Source organism: Oryx dammah, unplaced genomic scaffold (genome assembly GCF_014754425.2).
Source record: "Oryx dammah isolate SB20612 unplaced genomic scaffold, SCBI_Odam_1.1 HiC_scaffold_21, whole genome shotgun sequence".
In the NCBI taxonomy this organism is placed as follows: Eukaryota; Metazoa; Chordata; class Mammalia; order Artiodactyla; family Bovidae; genus Oryx; species Oryx dammah.
Genome location: NW_024070205.1, coordinates 72618104 through 72643648, shown reverse-complemented (window position 1 = coordinate 72643648; position 25545 = coordinate 72618104). Strand labels below are relative to the sequence as shown.

The 25545-nt window shown below is 39.9% G+C and overlaps 1 protein-coding gene and 1 long non-coding RNA gene across 2 annotated transcripts in view; one reads left to right on the top strand and one right to left on the bottom strand.

Moving 5' to 3' along the window:
• The window catches only part of KCNT2 (potassium sodium-activated channel subfamily T member 2), a 1342824-nt gene that overhangs the window by 445677 nt on the left and 871602 nt on the right, over positions 1-25545 (top strand). The window lies entirely within an intron of this gene.
• Positions 8561-24459, bottom strand: LOC120879919. Its single transcript, XR_005724906.1, has 3 exons — positions 24450-24459; positions 12916-12921; positions 8561-8710 (listed from the first exon to the last, which is right to left on the bottom strand). It is a non-coding gene; the product is annotated as an uncharacterized LOC120879919 (long non-coding RNA).

Genomic DNA, 25545 nt, shown 5'->3' with positions numbered 1-25545 from the left:
CATCAAGGTCTTTTCAAATGAGTTAGCTCTTCCCATCAGATGGCCAAAGAACTGGAGTTTCACCTTCAACATCAGCCCTCGCAATGAACATCAAGTACTCCTTTAAGATGGACTGGTTTGATCTCATTGCAGCCCAAGGTACTCTCAAGAGTCTTCTCCAACACCACAGTTCAAAAGCATCAATTCTTCAGTGCTCAGCTATCTTTTTAATCCAACTCTCACATCCATACACGACTACGGGAAAAACCATAGCCTTTACTAGATGAACCCTTGTTGGCAAAGTAATGCCTCTGCTTTTTAATATGTTGTTTAGGTTGGTCATAACCTTCCTTCCAAGGAGTAAGCATCTTTTAATTTCATGGCTGAAATCACCATCTGCAGTGATTTTGGAGCCCCCGAAAATAAAGTCTGTCACTGTTTCCACTGTTATCCTATCTATCTGCCATGAAGTGATGGGGACAGATGCCATGATCTTAGTTTTCAGAATGTTGAGCTTTAAGCCAACTGTTTCCCTCTCTTCATTCACTTTCATCAAGAGGCTCTTTCATTCTTCTTCACTTTCTCCCATGAGGGTGGTACCATCTGAATATCTGAGTTTAGTGATATTTCACCCAGCAACCTTGATTCCAGCTTGAGCTTCATCCAGCCCAGTGTTTCTCATGATGTACTCTGCATATAAGTTAAATAAGCGGGGTGACAATATACAGCCTTGACATATACCTATTCCTATTTGGAACCAATCTGTTGTTCCAGGTCCTGTTCTAACTGTTGCTCCCTGACGTGCATATAAGTTTTTCAAGAGGCAGGTCAGGTGGTCTGGTATGCCCATCTCTTTAAGAATTTTCCACAGATTATTGTGATCCACATAGTCAAAGGTTTTGGCATAGTCAATAAGGCAGAAATAGATGTTTTCCTGGATATCTCTCACTTTTTGGATGATCCATCGGATGTTGGCAATTTGATCTCTGGCCTTTTCTAAAACAAGCTTAAACATCTGGAAGTTCATGGTTCACATATTGCTGAAGCCTGGCTTGGAGAATTTTAAGCATTTCTTTGCTAGCGTGTGAGGAGTGCAATTGTGCTCTAGTTTGACCATTCTTTGGCATTGCTTTTCTTTTGGATTTGAATGAAAACTGACATTTCCCAGTCCTATGGCCACTGTTGAGTTTTCCAAATTTGCTGGCATATTAAGTGCAGAACTTTCACACCATTGTCTTTTAGGATTTGAAATAGCTCAACTGGAATTCCATCACCTCCATTAGCTTTGTTCGTAATGATGCTTTCTAAGGCCCACTTGACTTCATCTGGCTCTAGATGAGTGATCACACTATTGTGATAGTCTGGGTCATGAAGATCTTTTTTGTACAGCTCTATGTATTTTTGCCACCTCTTTTTAATATCTTCTGCTTTTGTTAATTCCATACTTTTTCTGTCCTTTATTCTCCCATCTTTGCAAGAAATGTTCCCTTGAGGTCTCTAATTTTCTTGAAGAGATCTCTAGTCTTTCCTATTCTATTGTTTTCCTCTATTTCTTTGGACTGATCACCGAGGAAGGCTTTCTTATATCTCCTTGCTCTTCGTTGGAAGTCTGTATTCAAATGGGTATATCTTTCCTTTTCTCCTTTGCCTTTTGCTTCTCTTCTTTTCACAGCTATCTACAAGGCCTCCTCAGACAGTCATTTTACTTTTTTGCACTTCTTTTTCTTCGGGATGTTCTTGATCCCTGTCTCAGGTACAATGTCATGAACCTCTGTCCATAGTTCATCAGGCACTGAGTTAGACCTGGTCCCTTAAATCTGTTTCTCAATTCCAGTGTATAATGGTAAGGGATTTGATTTATGTCATACCTGAATGGTTTAGTGGTTTTCCCTACTTTCTTCAATTTCAGTCTGAATCTGGCAATAAGGAGTTCATGATCTGAGCCACAGTCAGCTGCTGGTCTTGTTTTTGCTGACTGTATAGAGCTTCTCCATCTTTGGCTGCAAAGAATATAATCAGTCTGATTTCAGTGTTGGCCATCTGGTGATTCCATGTGTAGAGTCTTTTCTTGTGGTGTTTGAAGATTATCTTTGCTATGACTAGTTTGTTCTCTTGGCAAAACTCTATTAGCCTTTGCTCTGCTGCATTATGTACTCTAAGGCTAAATTTGCCTATTGTTCCAGATGTTTCTTGACTTATTACCTTTGCATTCCAGTCCCCTATAATGAAAAAGGCATCGTTTTGGGGTATCAGTTCTAAAAGATCTTGTAGGTCTTCATAGAACTGTTCACCTTCAGCTTCTTCAGCTTTGCTGGTCCGGGCACAGACTTGGATTACTGTGATATTGAATGGTTTGCCTTGGAAATGAACAGAGATCATTCTTTCATTTTTGAGATTGCATCCACGTACTGCATTTCAGACTCTCTTGTTGACTGTGATGGCTACTCCATTTCGCTGAAGGGATTCTTAGCCACAGTAGTAGATACAGTGGTCATCTGAGTTAAATTCATCCATTCCAGTCCATTTTAATTCGCTGATTCCTAAAACATTGATTTCACTCTTGCCATCTCCTGTTTGACCACTTCCAATTTGCCTTGATTCATGGACCTAACATTCCAGGTTTCTATGCAGTATTGCTCTTTATAGCATTGGACCTTGCTTCTATCACCGGTCACATCCACAATTGTGTGTTGTTTTTGCTTTGACTCCATCTCTTCATTCTTTCTGGATTTATTTCCCTGGTGGCTCAGACGGTAAAGCATCTGTCTACAATGTGAGAGACCTGGGTTTGAACCCTGGGTTGGGAAGATCCCCTGGAGAAGGAAATGGCAATCCACTCAAGTACTATTGCCTGGAAAATCCCATGGACAGAGAAGCCTGGTAGTCTACAGTCTGTGGGGTTGCAGAGTCAGACACAACTGAGCAACTACACACACCAACCTGGGGAGTTCATCTTTTAGTGTCCTATCTTTTTGCCTTTTCAACCTGTTCATGGGGTTCCCAAGGCAAGAATACTGAAGTGATTTGCCATTCCCTTCTCCAGTGGAACACATTTTGTCAGAACTCTTCACCATGACCCGTCTGTCTTGGGTGGCCCTACACAGCATGGCTTAGTTTCATTGAGTAGACAAGGCTGTGGTCAATGTGATTAGATTGGTTAGTTTTATGTGACTGTGGTTCCAGTTTGTCTGCCCTCTGATGCCCTCTCTTAGTGCCTGTTGTCTTACTGGGGTTTCTCTTACCTTGTGCGGCTGTGCAGCACTGGAGTGGCGAGCACCCAAGAGGAGATACCCCACATCCAAGGTCAGTAACAGTGGCCGGGTGGAGATACCCCATGTACAACATCAGAAGCAGCAGTTGTGCTTTGCTGGAGCAGCCGTGAAGAGATACCCCACGTCCAAGGTAAGAGAAAGTAGCCAAGGGCATGAAAAGGGTGGTGACTTAATCTCAGGATCAAGGTAAGTTCAGTCCTCAGTCCTGTCTTATTCTGTGACCCCATGGACTGCAGCATGCCAGCCTTCCCTGTCTACCACCAACTCCTGGAGCCTGCTCAAACTCATGGCCATAGAGTTGGTGATGCCCTCCAACCATCTCATCCTCTGTCATACCCTTCTCCTCCTGCCTTCAATCTTTCCCAGCATCAGGGTCTTTTCCAATGAGTCCGTTCTTCACATTAGGTTTCCAAAGTATTGGAGTTTCAGCCTCAGCATCAATCCTCCCAATGAATATCCAGAACTGATTTCCTTTAGAATAGATTGGTTTGATCTCCTTGCAGTCCAAGGGCCTCTCAAGAGTCTTCTCCAACACCACAGTTCAAAAGCACCAATTCTTTGTCACTCATATCCAACTCTCATATCCTGCATGACTATTCGAAAAGCCATAACTTTGACCAAGACCTTTGTTGGCAAAGTAACACCTGCTTTTTAATACGCTGTTTAGGTTGGTCATAGCTTTTCTTCAAAGGAGCAAGCGTCTTTTAATGGCATGGCTGTAGTAATCATCTGCAGTGATTTTGGAGCCCAGGAAAATAAACTCTGTCACTATTTCCATTTTTTCCCCGTCTACTTGCAATGAAGTAATAGGACTAGATACCATGATCTTCGTTTTTTGAATGTCGAGTTTTAAGTCAACTTGTTCACTCTCCTCTTTCACTTTCACCAAGAGACTCTTCAGTTCTTTTTTTTTGCTTTCTGCCATTAGGGTAGTTTCTTCTGCATATCTGAGGTTATTGATATTTCTCCCAGCAATCTTTATTCCAGCTTGTGCGTCATCCAGTCTGGCATTTCACATTATATACTCTGCATATAAGTTAAATAAGCAGGGTGACAATATATAGCTTTTACATACTCCTTTCCCATTGCAACCAGTCCAAAGGATCAAGACAAGCCATAAAGATGGCTTGTCTTAAGTATCTTGACTTTTAAATTGATTGGTTAGAAATAATGTGATTTAAGGAAGGATATAAAAACTGCTGTAAGTCCCACTAGGGAGACTCTTTACACTTTCTCAGTTTCTATGCTGATAGCTTTGTACTTTCCTCCTCTTTAATAAATCCTATTTGCTTGTTAGGATCTGCCCTGGTGGCTCAGAGGTTAAAGCGTCTGCCTGCAATGCAAGAGACCTGGGTTTGATCCCTGTGTCCAGAAGACCCCCTGGAGAAGGAAATGGCAACCCACTCCAGTATTATTTGCTTGCTATTGTGAGTGTTCCCCTGTTAGTGGATTCCATTCTTTGTGTCCACAGAACCGAACTCAAACTTCCCATTTCAGTGTCATCTGCATATCTGAGGTTATTGACATTTCTCTCATCAGTCTTTATTCCAGATTGTTCTTCATCCAGCCTAGCATTTCTCATGATGTACTCTGCATAGAAATTACATAAGCAGGGTGACAATATACAGTCTTGACATAATCCTTTCCCAATTTGGAACCAGTGTGTTGTTCCATGCACACTTCTAATCTGTATGCTTCTTGACCTGCATACGGATTTCTCAGGAGGCAGATAAGGTGATCTAGTATTCACATCTCTCACAATTTTCAACAGTTTGTTGTTATTCACACAGTCAAAATCTTTAGCATAATCAATGGAGCAGAAGTAGATAGTTTACTCCTGGAATTCCCTTGCTTTTTCTGTGATACAGCGTATGTTGACATTTTGATCTCTGGTTGCTCTGACTTTTCTAAATCCAGCTTATACATCTGAAAGTTGTCAGATCACATATTGTTGAAGCCTAGCTTAAAGGATTTTGAGCATTACCTTGCTAACATGTGGAATGAGTGTAATTGTGTGGTAGTTTTAACATTCTTTGGTTTTGCCATTCTTTTTCTGTTGTTATTTTTGTTGAAGGATAATTGCTGGAGTTGTTGAAGGATAACTGAAGGAATTTTGCTGTTTTCTGTCAGACCTCAACATGAATCAGCCATAGGTATACATGTATTCCCTCTCTTTTGACGCTCCCTCCCATCTCTCTCCCCATCCCACTCCTCTAGGTTGATACAGAGCCCCTGTTTGAGTTTCCTAAGCCATAGAGAAAATTTCCTTTGGCTATCTATTTTACATATGGTAATGTAAGTTTCCCTGTTACCCTTTCCATACATCTCACCCTCTCCTACCCTCTCTTCATGTCCATAATTTTATTCTCTATGTCTGTTTTTCCATAGCTTCCCTGTAAATAAATTCTTCAGTACCATTTTCCTAGATTCCATATATATGCATTAGAATACAGTATTTATCTTTATCTTTCTGACTCACTTCACTCCATATAATAGGTTCTTGGTTCATCCACCTCATTAGAATTGATTCAAATATGTTCCTTTTTATGGCTGAGTAATATTCCATTGTGTGTATGTACCACAATTTCTTTATCCATTCATTTGTAAATGGACATCTAGGTTGCTTCCATTTTCTAGCTATTGTAAATAGTGTTGCAGTGAACAGTGGGATACATGTGTCTCTTTCAACTTTGGTTTCCTCAGGGTATATGCCTAGGCATGGAATTGCTGGGTCAATGTGGTCGTTTTAGTCCTTTTTTTTTTTTTTTTTTTTTTAAGGCATCTCAATACTGTCTTCCATACTGGCTGTATCAATTTACATTCTCACCATCAGTGCAAGAGAGTTCCCTTTTTTCCACACCCTTTCCGGCATTTATTGTTTGTAGACTTTTTTATGAGGGCCATTCTGACTGGTGTGAGGTGATATGTCATTGTAGTTTTGATTTGCAGTTCTTTAATAATGAGCAGTTTTGAACATCTTTTCATGTGCTTATTAGGCATCTGTATATATTCTTTGGAGAAATGTCTCTTTAGGTCTTTTTTCCACTTTTTAATTGGTTTGTTTGTTTTTCTGCTATTGAGTTGTATGAGCGACTTGTATATTTTGGAAATTAATCCTTTGTCAGTTGTTTCAGTTGCTATTATTTTCTCCCATTCTGAGGGTTGTCTTTTCACCTTGCTTATAGTTTCCTTTGCTGTGTAAATGCTTTTAAGTTTAATCAGGTTCCACTTGTTTACTTTTGTTTTTATTTCCATTACTCCAGGAGGTGTTTCATAGAGGATCTTGCTTTGACTTATGTCATCAAGTGTTCTGCCTATGTTTTCCTCTAAGAGTTTTATAGTTTCTGGTCTTACATTTAGGTCTTTAATCCATTTTGAGTTTTATCTTTGTGTATGGTGTTAGGGAGTGTTCTTATTTCATTCTTTTACATGTAGCTGTCCAGTTTTCCCAGCACTATTTATTGAAGAGGATGCCTTTGCCCCATTGTATATTCTTGCCTATTTTGTCACAAATAAGTTACCCATAGGTATCTGTGTTTATTTCTGGGCTCTCTATCTTGTTCCATTGGTCTCTATTTCTGTTTTTGTGCCACTGCCATACTGTCTTGATGACTGTAGCTTTGTAGTATAATCTGAAGTCAGGAAGGTTGATTCCTCCAGCTCCATTCTTCTTCTTCAAGACTGCTTTGGTTCTTCTGGTTCTTCTGGTTTCCATATGAATTGTGACAATTTTTGTTCTAGTTCTGTGAAAAATGCCATTGAGAATTTGATAGGGGTCACATTGAATCTGTAGGTTGTGTTTGGTAGTATTGTCATTTTTGAAATATTGATTCTTCTTACCCAGGAACATGGAATATCTCTCCATTTATTTATGTCGTCTTTGATTTCTTTCACTAGTGCCTTATATTTTTCTGTGTACAATTCCTTTGTCTTATTAGGTAAGTTTATTCCTAGATATTTAATGCTTTTTGTTGCAATGGTGAACAGGATTGATTCCTTAATTTTTCTTTCTGAATTTTCACTGTTAGTATATAAAAATGCAAGTGATTTCTGTGTATTGATTTTGTATCCTGCAGCTTTGCAAAATTCAGTGATTACCTCTAGTAATTTTCTGATAATATCTTTAGGGTTTTATATGTGCCGTATCATGTCATCTGCAGACAGTGAGAGCTTTATTTCTTTTCTGATCTGGATGCTTTTATTTCTTTTTCTTCTCTGATTGCTGTAGCTAGCGCTTCCAAAATAATGTTGAATAATAGTTGTGAAAGTGAACACCCGTGTCTTGTTCCTGATCTTGGGGGGAATGCTTTCACCATTTTCACCACTGAGAGTAATATTTACTGCAGGCTTATCATGTATGGCCCTTACTATGTTGAGGAAGGTTAATTCTATGACCATTTTTTGAAGAGTTTTAATCATAAATTTGTGCTGAATTTTGTCAAATGCTTTTCTTCATCTATTGAGATAATCATACGGTTTTTATCTCTCAGTTTGCTAATATGGTGTATCACATTGATTGATTTCTGCATATTGAAGAATCATACCTGAAATAAACCCAACTTGTTCATGGTGAGCTTGTTGGTGTGTTGCTGAATTCTGTTTGCTAAAATTTTATTGAGGATTTCTGCATCTATGTTCATCAGTGATATTGGCCTATAGTTTTCTTTTTGTGTGTTGTCTTTGTCTGGTTTTCATTTCAGGATGATGATGGCCTCATAGAATGAATTTGAAAATGTTCCTTCCTCTGCAATTTTTTGAAAGAGTTTTAGAAATATAGGCATTAGCTCTTCTCTACATGTTTGATAGAATTCTGCTGTGAGCCCATCTGGTCCTGGATGGTTGTTTTTTGGGAGATTATTGATCACAGCTTCAATTTCAGTGCTTGCAACTGTGTTGTTCATAATTTCTATCTCTTCCAGGTTCAATTTCTATCTCTTCAGGTTCTTGGAACATTGAACTTTTCCAAGAATCTGTCCATTTCTTCCAGATTATCTATTTTATTGCTATATAGTTGTTCATAACAATCTGTTATAATCCTTTGTATTTCTGCATTGTCTGTTGTAACTTCTCCTTTTCCATTTCTAATTTTGTTGAATTGATTCTCCTCTCTTTTTTTCTAGATGAGTCTGGCTAAATGTTTGTCAATTTTGTTTATCTTTTCAAAGAGCCAACTTTTAGTTTTATTAAGCTTTACTATTATTTCTTTCATTTCTTTTTCCTTTATTTCTGTTCAGATCTTTATGATTTCTTTCCTTCTACTAATTTTGAGGTTTCTTTCTTCTTCTTTTTCCAGTTGTTTCAGGTGTAAAGTTAGGTTGTCTATTAGATGTTTTTCTTATTTCTTGAGGTAGGATTGTATTGTTATAAACGCCCCTGTTAGAACTGCTTTCTCTGCATCCCATAGGTTTTGTGTTGTCATGTTTTCATTGTCATTTATTTCTAGAATTCGTTTTTTATTTCTTTAGTTACATGTTGGTTATTTAGAAATGTGTTGTTTGGTCTCCATGTGTTTGTGTTTCTTACACTTTTTTTCTTGTAATTGATGTATCATAGCATTGTTGTCGGAGAAGATGCTTCATATGATTTAAATTTTCTTAACTTAACTGAGGTTTGATTTGTGATCCAAGATGTGGCATATCCTGGAGAATCGTCCATGTGCACTTTAGAAGAAGATGTATTCTTCTGCATTTGAATGGAGTGTCCTGAAGATATCAATGAAATCCATCTCATCTAATCTATAATTTGAGACAAGTGTTTCCTTATTAATTTTCTGTTTTGATGATCTGTCCATGGGTGTAAGTGGGATGTTAAAATCTCCTGCTATTATTGTGTTACTGTAAGTTTTTCCTTTTATGTCTCTTAGTGTTCGTCATATATATTGAGGTTCTCTAATGTTGGGCGCACCAGTTCAGTTCACTTCAGTTGTTCAGTCATGTCCGACTCTTTGCAACCCCATGAATTACAGCACGCCAGGCCTCCCTGTCCATCACCAACTCCCGGAGTTCACTCAAACTCATGCCCATCGAGTCGGTGGTGCCATCCAGCCATCTCATCCTCTGTTGTCCCCTTCTCCTCCTGCCCCCAATCCCTCCCAGCATCAGAGTCTTTTCCAATAAGTCAACTCTTCACATGAGGTGGCCAAAGTACTGGAATTTCAGCTTTAGCATCAGGACTGATCTCCTTTCAAAGGGACTAGTTATATTTCCTTGCGAATGGACTAGTTGTATCTCCTTGCAGTCCAAGGGCCTCTCAAGAGTCTTCTCCAACACCACAGTTCAAAAGCATCAATTCTTCTCTGCTCAGCCTTCTTCACAGTCCAACTCTCACATCCATACATGACCACTGGAAAAACCACAGCTTTGACTAGACAAACATTTGTTGGCAAAGCAATGTCTCTGCTTGTGAATATACTATCTAGGTTGGTCATAACTTTCCTTCCAAGGAGTAAGCGTCTTTTAATTTCATGGCTACAGTCACCATCTGCATTGATTTTGGAGCCCCCCAAAATAAGGTCTGACGCTGTTTCCACTGTTTCCCCATCTATTTCCCATGAAGTGATGGGACCAGATGCCATGATCTTCATTTTCTGAATGTTTAGCTTTAAGCCAACTTAGATATTTACAATTCTTATGCCTGCCTCTTGGATTGATCCCTTGATCATTATGTAGTGTTCTTCCTTATCTCTTGTAATCTTCCTTATTTTAAGATCTATTTTGTCTGATATAAGGACTGCTACTCAAGCTTTCTTTTGCTTCCCATTTGCATGGAATGTATTTTGCCATCCTCTTACATTCAGTCTCTATGTGTCTTGAAGTCTGAAGTGGGTTTCTTGTAGACAGCGTATATATGGGTCTTTTTTTTTTTAATTTTTATTTTTACTTTATTTTACTTTACAATACTGTATTGGTTTTACCATACATTGACATGATTCCGCCACGGGTGTACATGAGTTCCCAATCATGAACCCCCTTCCCACCTCCCACCCCATGTCATCTCTCTGGATCATACCCATGCACCAGCCCCAAGCATCCTGTATCCTGCATTGAACATAGACTGGCGATTCGTTTCTTACATGATAGTATACATGTTTCAATGCCATTCTCCCAAATCATCCCACCCTCTCCCTCTCCCTCAGAGTCCAAAAGTCCATTCTACACATCTGTGTCTCTTTTGCTGTCTTGTTTTTGTATCCGTTCAGCCAATCTGTGCCTTTTGGTTGGAGCATTTAATTCATTTACACTTAAAGTAATTATTGATATATATGTTCCTGTTGCCATTTTCTAACTTTTGGGGATTGATTCTGGGGATCTTTCTTCTTATCTTGTATTTCTTGACTATATAAGTCCTTTTAACATTTGTTGTAAAGCTAGTTTGATGGTACTGAATTCTCTTAAATTTTTCTTTTCTGAAAAGATTTTTATTTTGATGACAATTTTAAATGAGATCCTTGCTGGGTACATTAGTCTTGGTTGTAGATTTTCCTCTTTAAGTACTTTAATTATATCCTGCCATGCAACCTAGATAGCATATTAAAAAGCAGAAACATTACTTTGCCAACAAAGGTCTGTCTAATCAAGGCTATGGTTTTTCCAATGGTTATGTATGGATGTGAGAGTTGGACTGTGAAGAAGGCTGAGCACCAAAGAATTGATGCTTTTGAACTGTGGTGTTGAAGAAGACTCTTGAGAGTCCCTTGGACTGCAAGGAGATTCAACCAGTCCATTCTAGAGATCGGTCTTAGGTGTTCATTGGAAGGACTGATGCTGAAGCTGGAACTCCAATACTTTGGCCACCTCATGTGAAGAGTTGACTCATTGGAAAGCACTCTGATGATGGGAGGGATTGGGGGCAGGAAGAGAAAGGGGACTACAGAGGATGAGATGGCTGGATGGCATCACCGACTTGATGGGCATGAGTTTGAGTAAACTCTGGGAGTTGGTGATGGACTGGGAGGCCTGGTGTGCTGCTATTCATGGGTCGCAAAGAGTCGGACATGATTGAGAGAGTGAACTGAACTTTCTCCTTTTCCCTCCTTTTCTATTTCCTTCTCGCTTTTTACTCTCCCTTCACTTCTTTTACTACCCCTCTGTACATGTGTGGTATAGTAGTATTTATTGCTGCATAACAAATATCCACACACTTGGTGATTTACAGCAACTTCCAGGTCATGTTTCACCACTGTGCAGATCAGAAGTTGAGAGAGGCTATTGCTGGATTCTCAGCTTGGTGTTTCTGAAGTCCAAAATCAAACTGTCAGCCCAGCAACATTCTGCTTTTGAACTTGAAGTCCTCTTCCAAGCACATGTGTTTGTGTCAGAATTCAACTCATTGCAGATTTTTTAAGACATTATCTTATCAAGTCACACTAAAATGTTATGCAAGTAGAAACATTTTTGAAACAAATTTCTGCATTCTTTCCCATTAGCCTTATTTTCTTGATGAAGCTCAACATTCTTTCACCTCTTTATACATGTCAAATATAAATAGTTACTTAATGATTTGTAAAAGTCAAAGACAGTGTTGGATGTTTGAAGGCTGGAGGGAATAGGAGGGGAGGGGATAAGTCTCAAAGCTAAAAGAAGCTACAGCACCTTATAGGAATGTAAAGACACAATGAGGTAGCCACACATAGATGAAGTTCGAGTTCTGATATGAAACTGGGGTTCAATATTTTTGATAAATTTTTAACAATCACAGAGGAATAAAGGAAAGAAGAGATCTTGTCTAAGGTGAACATAAGGGATACAAGCCATAATTCATGACAGTAAGAGATGAGTTTTATCTTAAAAGGGAAAGGGAAGAGTTGAAATTTTGAAAAGTAGAGCATCCCTGGAAGAGGATGGATCCAGGCAAGTGTCATAGCAGTTAAGCCACAGCTAGGCTTAGAGTATACACTGATGTAGACCAAGTCACCATCAATGAAACTAGAACAGTGACCTGAGTCATTGACAAAACATAGAGCCAACATAATCCTGATTTTCTGTCCTTATGAAAATCAGATAGTAGAATCAGGCATGCTGAAGAGATAGAGCAGAAAGATTAAAGTTGTCACTTCTCTGGAATACCTTGGTGGTCCATTGACTAAACTCCGTGCTCCAATGCAGGGGGCCTGGGCTTTGATCTTTTGTTAGGGAACTAGATCCCATATGCTGCAACTGAGATCCAGCACAGCCAAATGACTAAATACATTTTAACACACACACACACATCTAAAGCTGTCACAAATAAAATATATTTTTTCTAGATTTTTTTTTTTCATTGAAGGACAACTGCTTTACAATATTGTGTTGGTTTCTGTCATCCATCAACATGAATCAGCCACAGGTATACATATGTCCTCTCCCTCTTGAGCCCCCCTCCCATTTCCCTCCCTACCCCACCCCTCTAGGTTGTCACAGAGCACTGGGGTGAGCTCCCGTTGTCTCACAACAAATTTCCTCTTGCTCTCTATTTTACATATGGTAATGTAAATGTTTCCATGCTATTTCGTCAATTATTCCCACCCTCTCCTTCCCCATCTGTGTCCACAAGTCTGTTCTCTATGTCTGTGTCTCCACTGCTGCTCTGCAAGTAGGTTCATCAGTACTATCTTTCTAGATTCCATGTTGTTCAGTCACCTAGTCATGTCTGACTCTTTGCGACCCCATGGACTGCAGCATGCCACGCCTTTCTGTCCCTCACCAACTCCCGAAGTTTGCCAAAGTTCATGTTCATTGCATCAGTGATACCATTCAGCCATCTCATCCTCCGATGAGAGGCTCTTTTCCTTCTACCCTCGATCTTTCCCAGCATCAGGGACTTTTCCAATGAGTTATCTGTTCACATCCGATGACTAAAGTACTGGAGCTTCAGCTTCAGTATCAGTACTTACAATGAGTATTTGGGGTTGATTTCCCTTAAGATTGATTGGTTTGATCTCCTTTCTGTCCAAAGGACTTCCAGGAGTTTGAAGACATTATTCTTTGGTGTTATGCCTTCTTTACAGTCCAGTTCTCACAGCCATACACGACTACTGGGAAGACCATAGCCTTGACTATAATGGACTTTTGTCAGCAGAGTAATGTCTCTGCTTTTCAACACACTGTCTAGGTTTGTCACAGCTTTCCTGCCAAGAAGCAGTTGTCTTCTGATTTCATGGCTTGCTGTTTCCATCCACAGTGATTTTAGAGCCCAAGAAGAAGAAATTTACTGCTTACTTCACATTTTCCTCTCCTATTTGCCATGAAGTAATATGGTCAGGTGATGTGATCTTAGTTTTCTTTTTTTTTAAACATTTAGTTTTATGCTGGCTCTTCCATTCTCCTCCTTCACCCTCATCAAGAGGCTCTTTAGTTCCTCTTCCCTTTCTGCCATTAGAGTGGCACCATCTGCATATCTGAGGTTGTTGGGTGTTTCTCTCACCTCTCTTTTTTTGTTTTGTTTTTAATATAAATTTATTTATTTTAATTAGAGGCTAATTACTTTACAATATTGTGTTGGTTTTGCCATACATCAACATGAGTCCACCACGGGTGTACAGGTGATTCCAGCTTGTAACTCATCCAGGCTGGCATTTTTCATGATGTGCTCAGCATATGGGTTAAACAAACAGGGTGACAGCACACAGCTCTGTCATGCTTCTTTCTCAGTCTTGAACCAATCAGTTGTTCAATACAGGGTTCTAATTGTTGCTTCTAGATTCCATTCACATGTGTTAATATACAATATTTATCTTTCTCTTTCTGACTTACCTCACTCTGTATAATAGGCTCTAGATTAATCCACCTCATTAGAACTGACTCAAATATATTATTTTTTTATAGCTGAGTAATAATTCCCTTGTTTGCTTTGTGAATGTCAGAAATCTTGTGAATGCATTTGGAAATTGAAGCCAGAGAGTTAATACTTGCAAAAATAATATCACACACTTCATTAAAACTTGGAAATTCCAGCCATTATTCATGTGTGTATTATGAAGTACACTCTCCATTATCTGCTGGCATATTCTCCTAAAATGGGTATGAATATACCTCACCCCATGGCATATATGTCTGAGGCAACACAGCATTCAAATGCAGATCAAATGCTTCTCCTGAGACTGTGGACTGCTACATTTTTTTTTTCTATGTAATGTGGTTTATTTCAACCAATTCAATATTCTTTAATGACAATAGTTCACCTAAAGGTGTTAATTATGACAAAGTTCCATATAAGGTGCTAGAACATTTCAAAAATACCCTGGTATCATTATGAAGGAGGACATTATTTTTCAGCATACTTAAAGCTTTTTCAATGTATTAATGCAAAAACACATAAAAGAAGAGTCAGAGTAGATTACTGTTTTATACTCCTGAAAAAAACCTTTATCAGTTCATTAAGAAATGGCAACTCACTCCAGTGTTCTTGCCTGGAGAATCCCAGGGATGGTGGAGCCTGGTGGGCTGCCGTCTATGGGGTCACACAGAGTCAGACACAACTGAAGCGACTTAGCAGCAGCAGCAGCAAGAATATTACAACTGATTCTGATTAAAGTAGTTAAGGACTACAATCTGTTAAAATTGTGCAATGGAATATTATTGCAGCAAAACATAAAAACTGTGTGTTATTAATCTCAAACTCTATAAAAACTGAAAGCAATTCAGTTTAGCCATAACATTTTTCACTGTATTGGGTTTTATAGTTGAAACCTACAGTATGCCTTTTTTTCCTTAGCAGAGTATTTGCCTGATGACTTAATTTGCAGTAATTATGAAAGGAAGTTAAGCATATTTTGTTGGAATATTTAATAAGATAATATTTTAACTTGAGAATAAGATGATATGTCATCTTAAAATGAACTGTTGTTTAAATCAAATTAAACTTGGCAATGCTATTGGAATTATTAAAAAAAAAATCTTGGAATATTGGAGCACACAATCCTGAGAAACTCTTAAAATGTTGAGGGATCAGAAATGTGGAGACCACCATTCATTATAAGCATTTTAACATACTTTACTATATAAGTGGATGCTAGTTAAATGCCCTATTCAAAATGAGTAAAACTCACCATAGTAGGGACAATTGATATTCAGAGTATTAAAAGTCACAATATTCATGATAAGTGAGGAATTTTTTACTCTAAGAAAGTATTTTTTACAAGAAACAGTAAGAATCAGATGATTGTCAAGGCACAGAACTCAGCAGCTAGTGGAAGTGACGGAATTCCAGTTGAACTATTTCAAATCCTGCAAGATGATGCTGTGAAAGTGCTGCACTCAATATGCCAGCAAATATGGAAAACTCAGCAGTGGCCACCAGACTGGAAAAGGTCAGTTTTTATTCCAGTCGCAAAGAAAGGAAATGCCAAAGAATGCTCAAACTACTGCATAATTCCACTCAGCTCACATGCTAGTAAAGTAATGCTTAAAATTCTCCAAGCCAGGCTTCAGCAATATGTGAACCATGAACTTCCAGATGTTCAAGCTGGTTTTAGAAAAGGCAGAGGAACCAGAGATCAAATTGCCAACATCTGCTGGATCATGGAAAAAGCAAGGGAGTTCCAGAAAAACATCTATTTCTGCTTTATTGGCTATGCCAAAGCCTTTGACTGTGAGGATCACAATAAACTGTGTAAAATTCTGAAAGAGATGGGCATATCAAACCACCTGACCTGCCTGCCTCTTGAGAAACCTATATGCAGGTCAGGAAGCAACAGTTAGAACTGGACATGGAACAACAGAATGGTTCCAAGTAGGAAAAGGAGTATGTCAAGGCTGTATATTGTCACCCTGCTTATTTAACTTGTATGCAGAGTACATCATGAGAAACACTGGGCTGGAGGAAGCACAAGCTGGAATGAAGATTGCTGGGTAAGATATCAATAATCTCATATATGCAGATGACACCACCTTTATGTCAGAAAGTGAAGAAAAACTAAAGAGCCTCTTGATGAAAGTGAAAGATGAGAATGAAAATGTTGGCTTAAAACTCAACATTCAGAAAACTAAGATCATGGTATCCAGTCCCATCATTTCATGGCAGATAGATGGGGAAATAGTGGAAACAATGGCTGACTTTATTTTGGGGGGCTCCAAAATTACTGCAGATGGTGATTGTAGTCATGAAATTAAAAGACCCTTACTGCTTGGAAGGAAAGTTATGACCAACCTAGACAGCATATTAAAAAGCACAGACATTTCTTTGCCAACAAATGTCTGTCTAATCAAGGCAATGATTTTTCCAGTGGTCATGTATGGATGTGAGAGTTGGTCTATAAAGAAAGAATTGATGCTTTTGAACTGTGGTGTTGGAGAAGACTCTTGAGAGTTCCTTGGACTGCAAGGAGATCCAATCAGTCCATCCTAAGAGAAATCAGTCTTGAATATACATTGGAAGCACTGATGCTGAAGCTGTAAGTAATTAAAGTCGCTCAGTCATGTCCGACTCTTTGCGACTCCATGGACTGTAGCCTACCAGGCTCCTCCCTCTATGGGACTCTCCAGTCAAGAGTACTGGAGTGAGTTGCCATTTGCTGAAGTTCCAATAATTTGGCCACCTGATGTGAACAGCTGACTCATTGGAAAAGAGCTTGATGCTGGGAAAGATTGAGGGAAGGAGGAGAAGTGGACGACAGAGGATGGGATGGGTGGATGGCATCATCGACTCAATGGACATGGGTTTGGGTGGACTCTGGGAGTTGGTGATGGATAGGGAGGTGTGCTGCGATTCATGGGGTCACAAAGAGTCAGACACGACTGAGCGACTGAGAAACTGAGAAACGACTGAACTGAGAAACTCATAAAACAAGTTCTGATTATAAGCAATTATTGATGCAAGAGAAGAAACACACAGCTTCCTTGAAGAACATAATAATATCAATTATTTATTTAGTAAAGAGTCTCAAAAATACTCTGAAAACTCATAGTTTGATATGACTTTACTTGGCTTCTAATACTTCCAGTCAAACCATGAATGCACATTGTTCTGAAACAGCAGTGTTTGGGATTGAAATAAAGGCCCATAATAACAATCCTGAAGGTTAGAAAGGAAGAGGGAGCTTAGTATTGAAGGCAGGTACACTTGACTACTGAGGGAGGCATTTCCGAAAAAGTGCTGATCTTAGAAAAGCTTTTCAGAAGGAATTTTCCATATGAAATAATGGTAAAAGATGTCATTATCTAGTTTTCAAGATGCTGAACATTGCAGTTGATTAGTTGCCAGTCTGGGCTGCAGTGAAGGGCTACTGGTTGTCCCACATCTTCCTCCTGCCCAGGTAAGAACTGGTGCTCTGAGCATTGTGCCCTTATCTCCTGCCAAGATGGCATCATTTTGATTCACTGGAAACTCTGGTGACAAAAGTGCATGAAAGTCATTCACTGAACTTAAAAAAAAAAAAAAAAAATCAGTGACTTTCACTCGTCCAAGACTTCTAGTGGCTTTGTAATGAACCTTTCTCTATATTTAATTTATTTTTGCTTGAAATACCTAAAATATTTTTTGGTTTCTTTAAAAAATATATGAATGAAACAAAATTGAGTGCTGCTTGTCTCTAAGAACTGGAAAATGAGAATTGTTTATTGTAGATTGATATATTCTTAGTGAACAATGTGTACTGACTTTCCAAGGAATGGTATTCCAAGGAAGTCCTTAAATTATCATGTGTGCTCAAATAAAATGTCCTTTGAAGACATGGCTTAGGAAGGCTAACTGAATTGTGCTCAGAGACTCAGTCATGTTCCACTCTTTGCAACACTATGGACTGAAGCCTGCCAGGCTCCTCTGTCCATGGGATTTCCTATGAGACTCAGGGCAGGAATAATGGAGTGAGTAGCCATTTCCTTCTCCAGTGGATGTTCCCGACCCAGGGATCGAACCTGCGTTTCCTTCATTACAGGTGGATTCTTTACTGCTGAGCCACCTAGTAAGTCCAGAAGGCTAAGTAACTTTTACCAAAACCAAACCAAAACAAAATAACAACAACAAATGTAAAAGGTTGGCCACTACAAGACTTGGTGTGCTGGTTACTTTTGTCAGTATAGAATCGCCTATAGATAGAAATGACTAGTTTGGGGTTTCAGCTTTTCAGCCCAAGCACGATAGAAAGGCTTTGATGCATTTTAAAGGGGTTCCTAGGTGGCACAGTGGTAAATAATCTCCCTGCCAATACAGGAGATACAAGAGTTTTGAGTTTGATCCCTGGGTCAGCGAGATATCCTGGAGTAATAAATGACAACCCACTCCAGCATTCTTGCCTGGAAAATTCCATGGACAGAGGAGCCTGGCAGGCTACAGTCCATGGGGTCACAAAAAGGCAGACACGACTGAGCAAGGCCTTTTAAAAATCACTCTTTAAGTAATTGTTAACATTTTATAGTTGTAGAATATAGCAATCTACAAACACAAGATCCACCTAATCCTGTGATTTTAATTAAACAGTAACTGAATTAAAAACATAAATTTCTTACATGAAATTTAGAGCACTAATTAGGAAAAGTTATCACCCTTAAATTTCAGCTGAGTATATATGTGGAAGGATTTAGACAGATCTGGGCATTGAGCTACAAGATAGATAGTTTACATGCTATGTGTTTCATGGTTCTGACAGTGGTGTGGGTTGTTATTCTGGGTGGAGTGATGGATCCTGCCACAAAATGATTGTAAAGACATGGATCTGGAGTTCAGAAGATTTCTGGGGGAGCTACTTTGTCCTTCCAAGTCCAATTAGTAAAACCAGCGACTCCAACACAGTCAAGGCTAACAAGAAACTTCCACAAAGTTAATAATCATGAAAAATTAAAATGATGGCTGAGAGTAAGAAAGAAAAAGTAGTAGAAAAAGGAAATTAAAAACTTAAAAACACCAATACCTCAAGAGTAGTTTCAGGCCTTTAGTAATAGTGAGGTAGACTTCATCCATTGCATTTTAATTGGCACATATTTAAATGATTAATATTACTAGTTAATGTCATATATTTAATTCATACATTTAATTGCCAGTATTTCCTTATTCATAAATATTACATATAAGATGTGTTGGTGTTCCATGTTCTGGCTGTGGTAAATAGTGCTGCAGTGAATATTGGAGTCCCTGTATCTTTTCAACCCTAAGTCTTAACTGAAAAATAACTGCAAATTAGAACTTACTACTTGTCCTTAGGCCAGTGCCTTCCTAAGTATTTTATTTTCTGAAGACTTTTTATGTCTTTGGATGTGGATCAGTGCATTTAACTTTTCCTGAGTATGAAAACTCTTAGCTCACTGCTCTTTTTATAGATGTAATACTCCATTTTTATCTTATACAAATTATTACAAAAGGTTGATGAAATTCTAATTTTTGTGTAGTATATGTCACTTGAATTTTTTGTTCTAGACTACCAAAAAACTTCTTTCTTTGAAACCCAACAGTTTCAGCAGCATATGCTCTGCCCTTACTACATCCAAGTTCTGTGCTCAATGTACTCATTTAATATGCAGTTTCAAAACACTTTTGGAGATTTTCCCCCCAGAACTTAGTCTGTTCATTTAGAAAGACATGTTGGACCACTTCTCCATCCTTCTCTCCAGGGAATCCTGATATGTTCATGGATTTCCACTTGGAGATCCTTATTGAGAGATATTCAGGATCTTTTCCAACATTTCCCCTTCAGAAAATGGTGCAAAGAAATTAGATTTTAGATCTCCTGGGCCAAGGTAACTACAGGAACACTCCTAGAAGTGAAGTCATGGAGCCCATAGGAGTGGGAAAATTCAGTGTTGACACGTGGGGCCAGTGGCACCTCAGAGAGGCTAGCCACTGCCTTGCTCACTCAGCAGGGTGTTTGTCACTGCAGGGGCTGGGGCCTGCCTGTGCAATCTGTAGTGAGGAAGAGCCTTGACCTCTGACCCCCTCCTGCCACAAGGGCTTGCCTTTCATCATTTTATTTCCACACCTTCCTACCCAGTCTGCACCCTTGTCCCTCTTTTTCTTCTCCAGCTTCCTTCACATTCATAATGCCTCTCTCTGCCTTCCTACCTGCACTTCAAGACCATCAGTCTCCTCCCTCACCAGTGCGACAAGCTCCTGATCCATGTGGCAGCCAACCTGTGGTCTCCTTTAAACCTTCAATGACCCCGTGTTAAAACTGGACTCTATCTGTATCAATTCACTAATTTCTGTTTTAGAAGAAATCAACAGTTTCACTGATATTTCCAAGTTCACTGGAAAAGTTACTTACATTACTCTCATACAATAAAAGCAAACCCATCCCTCACTATAGCCCTCTTTTTTCCCAGTGTTTTTATACCAGGTTTTACTGAGTGTCTTGTGTGAGATTTGTCTGTATCATTAGTTTGTTCACTAGTCATTAGTTTTGTTGAGATCCTTTGCTTTATTTTTCTGGGCAACTGCTAATCTGATGAGGGCTTGCCAGGTGGTGCAGTGGCAAAGAATTCTCCTACCAGTGCATGAGATGTGGGTTCGATCCCTGGGTGAGGAAGATCCCCTGGTGTAGGAAATGGCAACCCAATCCAGTATTCTTGCCTGGAGAATCCCATGGACAGAGAGGAGTCTGTTGGGCTATCATCCATGGGGTCACAAAGAGTTGAACATGACTGAGTGACTGAGCATGTGCACGCGCGCACACACACACACACACACACTTATACACTGATCTGATTGTGATTGCTTATTATCAGTTGTACTGATGTATAATTTATATATTATATATTCACCCAATATAAATATACACTTCAATTTTAGTGTATTATTAAGTTGATTAATCAACATAATCCAGTTTTTAAATATTTCCATCATAGTGTCTGTTGAAATAAAAAACTAATTTTATTGTCCAATTTACTAAATTTTGTTTCATTACTCATGCTTTGCGTGTGTGTTATATCTAAGAACTTTGTATGTAGTTCAGACTCACAAAGACTTTATCCCATGTTTTATCCTATTAAAAATAATTTTAGCTCTTACATTTGGTGTCTAGGGTACTTTAAAAAAAAAGACAAGCCCACTGACAGGGAGACATATTTGCAAATCTTTTACCCAACAGACTGACATCCAGAATTTATAGTGAAATCTTAGAAATCAGAAATAAGACATACTTACACATGGCAAAATATTTGAATAGGCATTTCTCCAAAGAATGTACAATGCAGAAATGTATCACCACAGTCCATTGTTAGGAAATACGAATTAAATCTACAATGAGACACCACTACACACATTCCAGTGTGTTTCTACATTCTAGTAGAAACAAATGTCAGAGGAGGGTAGGAAAAAAAAAAAAAAAGTGAAAATGTATTTTATTCGGCCAGGTCAGGTTTTCCACCACTTCAGTTTTGGTGCCAAACTTAAGGAGAATGCCAGTTTAAAGAGAGCTTTATGGATTCAGAATTGTGGGGAAGATCCATAAATGGATTATTGCCTAAGGAAGTGTATTTGAAATTTCAGCATGACCCCATCACCCTTCAGGTGAGAAGAGCTAGAAAGAACAAAACATCCTTGACCTCCTCCATCACAGGTCTTCTAAGGCTAAAAGGGAAAGTGATCACCATGAAAATTGTACATGGATCCATGAATCCTTACAAGCATGTGCACTGCATTGGAAGGGAAGTGCAGGAAGCTGTAGGGGCACATAAATCATGCATCCTGATGTGGGAATGAAGGAAGTGTTTCTTTGGTTATCTCACAATTGTTATATACATTTTCCTACATGTCTGTGTTTACTTGTGAAAAGGCTTATAGTGGTGGAGACAGGAGTTCAAACTGCAATGACCTCACCCTTGACTTTATGCCAGGAGGCCACTGTTCCTGTCTCACATGTGTTGAAGCACTACTTCTGCTACTGAGGTATTTTTTTTTTGAAGTACAGCTGATGTACAATATTTTATAATTTGCTGTTGCTGTTTTATTCTCTCAGCAATGCCAAATCTTTTGTGACCCACCAGACTCCTCTGTTCATGGGATTTCCCAGGCAAGAATACTGGAATGGGCTGCAATTTACTTTTTTATGGGATCTTCCTGACCCTGGAATAGAAACATCTCCTGTGTCTCCTGCACTGCAGGCAGATTCGTTACTGCTGAGCTACCACCAGAGAAGCCCCATTATTTAAGTTACAGATGTGCAACATAGTGATTCATAGTTTTTAAATGTTATACTCCATTTACAGTATTATACAACAATGCTCATTATCAGAGAAATGCAAATCAAAATCTCAGTGAGGCACCATTTAACACCAGTCAGAATGGCTGTTATCCAAAAGTCTACAAGCAATAAATGTTGGAGAGGATGTGGAGAAAATGGAACCCTTTTACACTGTTGGTGGGAATGGAAACTAGTGCAGCCCCTATGGAGAACAGTGTGGAAATTCCTTAAAAAACTGGAAACAGAACTGCCTTATGACCCAGCAAACCCACTGCTGGGCATACACACTGAGGAAACTGGAATTGAAAGAGGCATGTGTACCCCAATGTTCATTGCAGCACTGTTTATAATAGCCAGGCCATGGAAGCAACCTAGATGTCCATCAGCAGATGAATGGATAAGAAAGCAGTGGTACATATATACAATGGACTATTACTCAGCCATTAAAAAGGAATACATTTGAATCAATTCTAATGAGGTGGATGAAACTGGAGCCTATTATACAGAGTGAAGTAAGCCAGAAAGAAAACCCCAGTACAGTATACTAAAGCATATATATGGAATTTAGAAAATGGTAACGACAACCCTATATGGGAAAAAGCAAAAGAGACACAGATGTATAGAACAGTCTTTAAAACTCTATGGGAGAGGGCGAGGGCAGGATGATATGGAAGAATGGCATTGAAGCATGTAAATTATCATATGTGAAACGAATTGCCAGTCCAGGTTCGATGCATGATACAGGGTGCTTGGGGCTGGTGCACTGGGAGGACCCAGAGGGATGGGATGGGGAGGGAGATGGGAGGGGGGTTCTGGATGTGGAACACATGTACAACCATGGCAGATTCATGTCAATGTGTGGCAAAACCAATACAATATTGTAAAGTAAAAAAAAAAAAAAAAAAGTCTATTTCCCCCATGTACTACAATATATCCCTGTAGCTTGTTTATTTTACACATAGTAGTTTTATCTCTTAATCGCCCATCATTATTCTGCCCCCCTCTCCCCACAGGGAACCACTACTTTGTTCTTTATATCTGTGAGTCTGCTCCTTTTTTGTTACATTCACTAGTTTGTTGTGTTACTGAGATTCTATATATGAGTGATATCATTCAGTATCTGTCTTTCTCTGATTTTATTTCACTGAGCATAATACTTTTCAAGTCCACCCTCCACACACACACACACACACACACACAGACACATGCACACATATACCATATGTTCTTTGTTCATTCATCTGATGATGGACACTTAGGTTACTTCCATATCTTCAGTTCAGTTCAGTTCAGTTCAGTTCAATTCAGAGGAGAGAAATGAGGAAGGAAGGGGAGAAGAGGCAGCAGGAGGAGGAGGCAAGCAAGGTCATGGGCAGATATGCATGGAGACAGTGACCGCCTGGAGGAAGAGCACGTTGACACGACCTCACTCCTGTTCACATGTTGACAAACTGAGGGCAGCGACAGGATGTTGGAGGTCAGAGATCCACCTTTCATTGAAGCGGTGAACCACTGAGGCCCTCGGTGGTCCCTGAAGACAAGGACACCAGGCATCCCAAGGCCAGGCTCTGAGGAGCAACAGGGTTCCCTGGTCAGATCCTGACTCTAAGTCTCCCATTTGCTTTCCCATAGCCACTGCAGATGGCTGCTGCGCTAGGACACCAGAAGGCTACATGGCAGATAATGAAGATTCAGAGCAGGAGAGCAAGAATATGAAGGTCATTTTTAAAATTCTTTCATATCTTTAAAAATTTTTCTCTTTTCCTGGTCCATAGACTCTTCTTTGTAACCCTTCCCTTTCTCCTCTTACCATCTTTTTCTGATTAAGGCTTGGTCTCTTGTAGGCACTTGGGGACCTGGGAGCTTATATAAAATCTATGAAATCTCTCTGCAGCCATTTCCCCCCATTTTCTTAGCATTGCCCTGTCTCCTGAGCTCATGTCTGCACCCTTGAATCTGGCTTTGTCGCCATGAGTGGCCTGAGCAGGAGTTGAGGCTGGAGTCAGCATGTCTGGACTCACATGGCTGAAGGGGCCTCATGAAGTCTGCACTGCCCTGAACTACCACATATGGTTGCTTTCCTGCCCTGGGAGGGCTTGAATCTGCCTGACTGATTTCTTCTTTCCAGATGTCAGACAACTCTCTGGTCATCTTTTTGAAGAATGTCAAAAATGTCATCAGTGATGATGAAGAAGACCATGAAGAGCAAGTGTGAACACTGGACCTGGGCTGAAAAGGTGAGGCAGATGAGGGCATGTGTCTCCATTATGACCCCACTCACTTGTCGGTGCTTCAGAAACATGAGCAAAATCCCTGGGGTCTGCTGCTGAGTGTGACCACAAACGTGGGGACAAGAGGGTGGTAATAATCTGTGCAGTTGAGTGGAGGATGACTTGAGCAGGTCTCCCCAGGGCACAGGTCCTATCCCCAGACACCCCCAAGGTTGTTGGGCTGGCTCCTCCAGCAGCTCTTACATTTGCTGAGAGGCTGGGGGTACTGTGGGGCCAACTGTGCGCAGGAGTCCAGGAGCTGCTGTTCTAGTGTGTTCTCTTTGAAGATCACCCCTGGGGGCTTCCTCATCTCCCTCTGCAGGACCCAGCTCTGCCTTCCAACACAACAAAGGGAACAGGGGGAACCCCTAGTTCATCACCAGCTGCAGTGAGAGGTTGGGGCAGCCCTGCCCTCCCCAGTCCTGGGCTCTGGAAACAGTGTGAAGGAGACACAGGCGCTCAGAGCTCGTGCAGACAGGGCGGGTACCTGGCAGTTCTGCCTCCCTGTGGGTGCTCCCTGGTCCTGAGCATCCCAGATAGCCTGGGTAGTGCCCGAGTCTGGGGTCCCTCAAGTTCTGGAACCCTGGAATCCTGGATCAGCTCAGGGCACCATTTCTCAACCTGAAGTTAGAGGTTATGTAGATTCTTCTGTGTATGTGTCCAACTCCAACTGAAGACACACCAGAAAGCAATTCATTCCTTGTGCACTTGAGATGGTGGTGCTAGTGGTAAAGAACCCACCTGCCAATGCAGGAGACACAAGAGACTCGGGTTCAACTTCTGGGTAAGGAAGATCCCCTGGAGAAGTTAATGGCAACAAACTCCAACATTCTTGCCTGGAGAATTCGAGTGACTGAGGAGCTTGGTGAACTATCATCCATAGTGTTTTACAGAGTCAGACAACTGAAGCGACTGAATAGCACACTTGGGATGAGTG